General features: G+C 40.7%; 1 long non-coding RNA gene across 2 annotated transcripts; it reads left to right on the top strand.

The window, feature by feature from the left end:
* Positions 1 to 367: 367 nt before the first annotated feature.
* Positions 368 to 7,316, top strand: LOC106738616 (uncharacterized). Of its 2 annotated transcripts, none has more exons than XR_009457993.1 (3): positions 368 to 684; positions 5,404 to 5,625; positions 5,908 to 7,316. It is a non-coding gene; the product is annotated as an uncharacterized LOC106738616 (long non-coding RNA). The 2 variants fall into 2 exon arrangements; XR_002094575.2 differs by lacking the exon at positions 368 to 684 and adding an exon at positions 4,470 to 4,749.
* Positions 7,317 to 7,556: the final 240 nt, after the last annotated feature.

The raw sequence follows: 7,556 nt of genomic DNA, 5'->3' as shown, positions 1-7,556 counted from the left end.
CCAGCAGGACTGGGGGGGTAGGGGCAGGTGGGGTTTACATGAAGGTGGGGCCCAGAGAGCCCACACCTTTGTATAACATGAGCTTGCTAACATGGATCACAGTTAATCCTGCACTGGGGTGGCATAACTTTGAGCTGGCTAATGAGTGCTTAAAACTAGTTTCAGGTGTTAATGTGTGGACAATCCAGGTGTTAAGAGCTCCAAGACCTGTCCAAAATTACTTTGTAACAAGGCCCTAAGAGACTCGATGCTGAACAGAAAAATCAAAGTTAAAAAAGTTGCTTAATTCAGTCATATTGAAATATGTTCATATTTTTCTTGCCAAGCAAAAAAAAAAAAAAAATCCCCCTTAAAAAGTTCATTTCATTTTGAATGAAATGTTTAATTGGAACTGAAATTAAGCATTTCATTTTAGGCATTTATAAGGCAAGCAAAGGAAATGCAGGATTGCTCGATTTTCACATCCCTGCCACCCTTTTATGTAATCGATCAGCGTTTTGAGCACTGATGTGGGTGACCTCCCAGATTTGGGTGACTTGGGTTTAATTCCCTATACTGCCTAAATGAGATTGGAATATACATCTCTCACAAGAGGACCTTACCTATAGATCCAGGCCCTACCAGGCTGGATCTGGATCACATGGCATCTCACAGGCTGGATCTGGACCTACCTTCAGCGATGGGGTGAGTACCATTAGGGAGCCATAGAAGTTAACAAAGCCACCACTACCCCTGCTGCTGCTAAAATGCTCCATAGCCCAGAACTCAGCAGCAGGCCCTGTACCTACTTGCCCTGTCTCTGAATTCCTGGCCCCTCCAAGAGCTCGACAGGCTGAATGACACAGCTCTGTTGGCTGGATCTGGCTTGCAGACTGCGGTTGACACCTCACCCTTCAGGACAAGGGATTCGCAATATCTCCCTGATCTACTGGTTAAAAAAGGGACAGCACCCCTTCAGATGGGTTTGTTAAATTCTAGGCTGCCCTCTCCCCTCATTTTTCTTCCAGACAATAGTATTCAGGAGATTTGACCTAAATGTATCTATAGTTTCAGGAATAGTTTCACTACATTCTTAAGTGAGTTCACTATTCATTGAAAAAAAAAAAAAAAAAAGCACCCAGTTCCACTGCATAATGGAGGGATATTCTAGACTGGAGAGATAGATCAAACAATACATGCTAACAAGGACTTTTCACTCCCCATGCCTGCTCCCCTCCCACCCCAGGCAAAGCTGTGGAACAATGAGGGAGCTGTGAAGAGATGAAGCCTGGAGGAAAAGTCTAAAGGAGAGGGGAGCAAGTTGATTCCAGGTTAGAGGGGTGGGGAAGTTTTTGGAGAGTGCTGAAAACAAGGAAGACCATTGTGAATTGGTAAAAGGAACAGATAAAAAGCTAAGACAGACAGAATGGGTTGCATAGGTCCCCGAGTGTAGAGAAGTCTCTAAGCCCCGTGGTATTTGAGGGAAATATCAATATTTAATGACCCTAACATAAGAAGTTAACAGGTCAAAGAGTTGTCTGCACTTAACTCATTATTGCTCTGTAGCCAGAGAAAAATCACAGCTACTTCAGGGAACAGGCAAGTCCATGGACCTTCCCCTTCCTCCCCTCCCCATAACTAACAATTCCTTTCTCGCACGTGCGCGCGCGCACACACTCTCACAGACCTGCATCACACAGGGCACATCTACATGAGACATTTACCAGGCAGTTGACTAATTAGCTGTATAGTAAATGTCATGCCTCTACCTGTGCACCTCTATTAGGTCACAGTAAACTAATTTACTCCACAGCAGAATAGTACTTGTAAATACAAGTACCATCTTGTTGTGGAGTAAAAAACTGCAGCAGCACATGTGTAGACCCTGCTCCGGCTAGCTGGGGCATGAGGGTGCTTCAGTGCAGGGGCTGCCTGCCGGTTAGCCCTGCACTGATGCACCCTCATGCTCCAGCCAGCCGCTCCACAGTACACTGAGCTGGGAGCAGCTGCCCTGGGCTGGCAGGCTGACCCCTGAGGTCCCCTACCAGCTGAGGCTGCTCCGACCTGGCTCAACATGCTGCATGTGAATAAACTCCAGAGCTTATTGCTTCAGAGTTCATTGTTCCCAGGCACACATTCAAACAGTGCAATAAACTCTGGAGTTTATTCATGTACATTAATTGCACATGTAGACACTTCCACAGAGAGGAACCATCCCTAAAGATACTCAAGTTTGTTCTGACTGTGTTCTAGGGGGAACTTTCACTCCCAGAGCTCTCTATTATGGCCTTACATTGTCTCTAGCACAGGCCTCTGGTTAAAAGCCACAGTCTGGCCTATGTGATAATATGAGAGGCCAGGGTTCCATACCATTTGAGGGGTTGGGGCCATGGCCTCATCAGCTCTATCATTAATCCATCCCTGAGTAAAAGTGACAGAGGCTGAGAGTGACATAAAAATTCCATTTGCTGGATGTAAAAGTAAGTATATTTCATCATGTCCACATGGTACTTGGGCAGAGCTATATGATCTTCCTTCTCCTTTCCTGATGCAAGGTTCTGCCTAATGTCTGGAAATGCCTCTAAAAATCAATTGGAAAATAATGGTTTGTAAAAGAGAACTATTATCCTGTAACTTCTATGTGAGCAGAGTGGAGAAGCCTTGGGTGCACAGCTGCATTTCTCTGCACAGAGGGCCAAAGTGACATTTTTGTGGACAAAAGGACTTCATGCAAAACTGGAAGCCTCATATGGCAGGGCTGAAAAATTCTTTCAAGGAACACAGATGAAAAAAACATGGATATTTTCTGCCTCATAATAGTCTACAATACTCAGGGATACTTGAGGTACCAGGAAGTTGAGCTGACGGGTGGGGACTGAGCATAATACCACATAAAAGAGGCCAAATCACATATTACCATGAATCACTGGAACAGCTTAAAACTAGCAATTAACAAAGCAAGTTAAAAAGTATACACCCATTGAGAAATGAGTGAGAAGAAAAGAAAGGACATGGAGGTACTGTGAAAAAAGTCACTTTGGCTCAACTGAATATTAAAATTTTCTAAGACAGAGAGAAGAGGTTTTGTATCTGCCTGTGGATATCTGATATGCTGAAGTACACTTGGAGGGGAATTCTCACATTTGATGTTGTCTTGGACTTTGTGGTGAACATTAATTTAGTGGGAAAAGAATGTCATGCTGTCAAAGGATTTCACAATCTAGCTCTTTCTGGCTAATTAACAGAGCTACTCGGGCTAGTGCCTTGAACATTATCTTTCCCAGTTCTTTATTTCCTTCTTGCTTCATCTTAAGACAAATTTATTTTACAGTCCTGAGGGCTGAGAGCAGTCAAACTTAAGCTTGTGAAATGCTGCTTACATGGAATGAGTGCCCTAGTTTGCTTATGGTCACAATAAAAAGTGTGTTAGGCAGAAAGGAAAAAAATTAATGAAATTTGTGCAATAGTAAATGAATTTCTGATGTTCGTGCAACACTAGACACTGGACAGTGACATGACAAATGTGTAACAGAGGCAGGATATACCCTGTCTTTATAATATTTCATGCAACTATATGCTTTTTTCCCCAGCTTGCACACAAGTATTGTAATCACAGTAAGCACCAGAGCATCCTTCTAAAAGAACTCCCACAAAACTGCAAGTGCACAAGCTGGTGAAAGATACAGGATCAAATTGAAAGTCACTGATTTGTTGAAAGCCATTGATTTGTGCTGCCTGCCCTGATGCATATATTTTTGCACAGGTGATTGACAGCAATCAAGAAATGCATATTCTGACCTTGAAAATGAAAGAAATACCTGCTACTTAAAGGAGATTTTAACTGAAAGCTGAATTTAATATATGATAAGTGAGAAAAGCATCATGTGCTTTCATGAGAATGAAAGTTCTATCTTTAAAAATAGTAATAAAATCTAAATGTTTAGGTAAGCTTCACTGTTACTGTTATAATTAAAAATGAAATAAACCTGTGATTACTACCCATCATCTGAAATTCTTTACATACTAGCTCTTAACTGTGTCAGAGATTATGTAATGAAATACACAGGAGATGTAAAACTGGGATCTGAAGACAGATTTCAGCTTGACTCTGAAGCATGCAATCATACTAAGATAGCCTGAACAGCTAGCTCAGGTGTGAAAGTATAATGGATTGTAATGATACACAGGCACTTGGCCCTCAAATTACAGGCAACTAACTAGAATATATCTAATTTACCTTCTTTAACAATGCTAATCTAAAGGGTAAGCAGCAGCATACCAGCACCATTAAAAAAACTGACTTGCAACTTTGTCCATATTGAAACAAATTGTTTCAGAGGGAAAGCTTGGCGAACTTCTTTGGGTGAAAGTTTGGTGAATTTCTTTTCAGAGGAAAAGCTTGGTGAACTTCTATATTTTATTTAAGTGCAGGTTAGAAAAACATGAGCCTAGGATGGTTTAGACAGGGATGTTCTTACCTTGAGCAGGTGTGTGGATCAGATGACCTCTGGAAGTCCCTTCTAGCTCTACCTTTCCTTGATTTGTCTGTTTTAATTTTGTGTGTGTCAGGATTTGATTAGAAATGGCTGTTTTCATAACATTTTATACCAGTCCAGCTGGCAAATACCAGAAATAACACAAATGAATACTATTTCACCATACTTCCAACCCAACCCGGGCTCCCAGCCTCCTCCCCCTGCTCCTCCCACACTAGGGTGGGCAGACTGTGCCACAAGAGCAGCAGTGGAGGACTTTAAGTCTCTCAAGCAGGTAAGAATCTTCTCTTCCCCCTGCCTTCTCCTCTGTGCTCAGCAGCACCCCTCCCATTCCACTCCTCCCCTGCCTGCCAATGCCTTTGTCTTCAGCTGACCCAATGTCAGGAAGGTGCTTCTGCCCCACTTCAGCCATCCTGTGCATGAAGCCAGGCTTGGCTAGACACAGTGGCAGTAGTGGATGGGTTCACTTCCCCTTTGCCAGCTCCCAAGGATTGCAGGAACACTGGAGGGGGGACCAGGCAGAGAGTAAGGACCTGCCTGCTGCTGCTGCCCTTGTTGCTGTCCTTGCTGCTGTCCCTAGATGAGCCCAGAACCATGTAGAGCCCAGCTGTAGGAGGCAGGAGTGGCTCTGGAGCTCTCCTATCAGCCCCTGCTCCTGGGGCAGCCAGAGACAGCTGAGACCAAACTGCTATATTGATCTTTGTAACCTGTGGTGGAAACTTGACTCCTCCTTCTCCTCACTGTTTATGTAACTAGGAGCTACAATTATATTTGCTCTTCCTCCAGCTTATAAGCAATAATAATCATACTTTCATTCTAAAAGAACTTCAGCAAAATCACAAGTTGCCCAAACTGGTGAACTCTATAGAATTAAGTTGTAGGTATTTGTAAGATTTATTAATTTATACAGAATGATTTTTCATTATAGGATGACTTCATGAACGTATCCAAAGTCAAAATGGCCAAGACAATATTAATTGCAGCGTCAGTCATAATCATGTGTGGGCACATGATAATCACATGAACAAGAATGCAGAAGATTGATGTAAGCCGTAAATATTAAGGGCCAGATCTTCATCTGGACTTTACAGACTTCAGCGGAGCTATAAAATTCACATCAGCTGAGCAGCTGCTCCTTAATGTTGTATAGGTAAGAATATAATTTTGAGATAAGATTGTTATTCCTAACATTCTTTTTCTGTCTTTTTTTTAATGTTGTCAGATAAAGGAATATACTTTTTTATTACATTTTAGGGCTTGGGTTTTACTGTTTGTGAATCCTATTAGAATTTTCAAACTTAGTCACCAAGCAGTATTTGTTTCTGAGGAATAAACTATGTAATGCAACACACCAATTGGCCACATTAAAGGAAGTAAGAGAAGTGCAGTGTGCAGTTCAATACTTGCTGAATGCATTTTTTTGTGTCTATAGGTTTTGCTCAACTACTGTAACTTCTACCTCTAATAGTCATCAGCAACATTAATGAATTAATGGGATATTTGCTGAAGCTGGTTCCTCTTTTCTTTTCTTTTCCTGAAAAAAGACACGGGGGACAGGCTAAGAAGAGCTGAAGACATGCGTATTCCATTTGAAATCCATGATTAAAAAGCTTAAAAATTCAAATCAACGTAAAAAACTGTTTTATTTTAATCCTCTGGAAGGTTTCAGTGAACTCCATTATTTTCACTCACTATTTGCTTGAATAATTTAGGCAAGAAAGCTAAATTATACATAAAGTGTACAGTTAGAAGAAAAAGTTCATGCACAGCCTCAGGCTATAGCCATCCCCTAATGATGTCTGTAGTCAGTGGAAAAGAACTCGTTAGACTGAGAGTAATTTCTCAGGGTTTAAATTTTTTTCTTAAAGCAATAATGTTCTTATAAAAATCTGACAAATAATATACTAACCCAAAAGCCACAAAAGAAAGACTATTCTGAAGACTACAGCCCTATAAATTTTCATTTAATTTTGCGTAAAGGCTGGCTCCCCATATACAATATATTGTTGTTGGCAGTCTTCAGTGATCTGATTAAAAAGGGGAAATGCATGTCTTGATATAACTTAGTTCCTATTTTGCCTAATCAGGATCCTGAATTTTGCAGAGTTAAAATAAATGCACTGTGGCTTTCTGAGTCAAACTGGTACCTATTGTGAAAGGGTTACTTTTCTACACTGTACCTGGCCATTTTTTGCTAGTAGTTGCAACTTGCTACCTTGTTGTGTTTAAGGAGCAATTCACATCATTAAAGATGTATGGCCTGGTTCACTAAAGTTTTACATGCATGCCCTTTAAACTTGACAACAGAGAACAGGCATGTGAAAAAGGACCTGTTTACCAAAATTCTGCAATTCACTTCATATTTGGTTGCACATCCCTTCCCGTACTTCAACTTCTTTCCCCAAAACTGGACATTGTACGAAGTACTATCCCTGGCACCAGTGAATTCAGCTGAAGCCATTTCATGAGCTAACAAGAGGCTATGGAATGGAAATTAACCAATCTAAATTTGTTCATCAGATTCAACCTATGATCAAAGTATCTTAGCTAGAGCAGAGAAAGGAACAAGTAAGTTTAATCAAATTGTTCTTTAGAGTCCTCTGCATGGCATGAATAACTTTCTATAATATTAATAATTTTATATCATCTTACCCTTGTATTACTCTGTCACATTAGTTTAATATTACTACCATGTACAGTAGTTTAGTATTAATGTGATACAGAAGTGGAATTACATGTGCACTTTCATATTGTTATATTGAAATCAAGTTCTCATATGACACTAATACGATGCAAACCCAATAAAATATACACTTTCTAATATAAAGATATTTTATACCACATTGGCTCAAGAAGGCATATTATTCCTTCTCTGAATCACTTGCAGCTATGCATATGAGCAAGACAGAGAAGGGTCTAGTGGGCTACATATTACACTAAAGATTCTTTGCATTGGTAGTATGTTGCACTTTCCACTGAGGAATTTTAAATTGGTCTTTCAGACATTAAAATACTTCCTCCTGCACCCCACTGCACTCTGGCATACCATGCTATGCCTGATCCTGCACCATTGAAGTTAAA

The sequence above is a fragment of the Alligator mississippiensis genome, chromosome 1, assembly GCF_030867095.1.
Source record: "Alligator mississippiensis isolate rAllMis1 chromosome 1, rAllMis1, whole genome shotgun sequence".
Classification (NCBI taxonomy): domain Eukaryota; kingdom Metazoa; phylum Chordata; order Crocodylia; family Alligatoridae; genus Alligator; species Alligator mississippiensis.
This window is presented reverse-complemented; position numbering and strand designations above follow the sequence as displayed.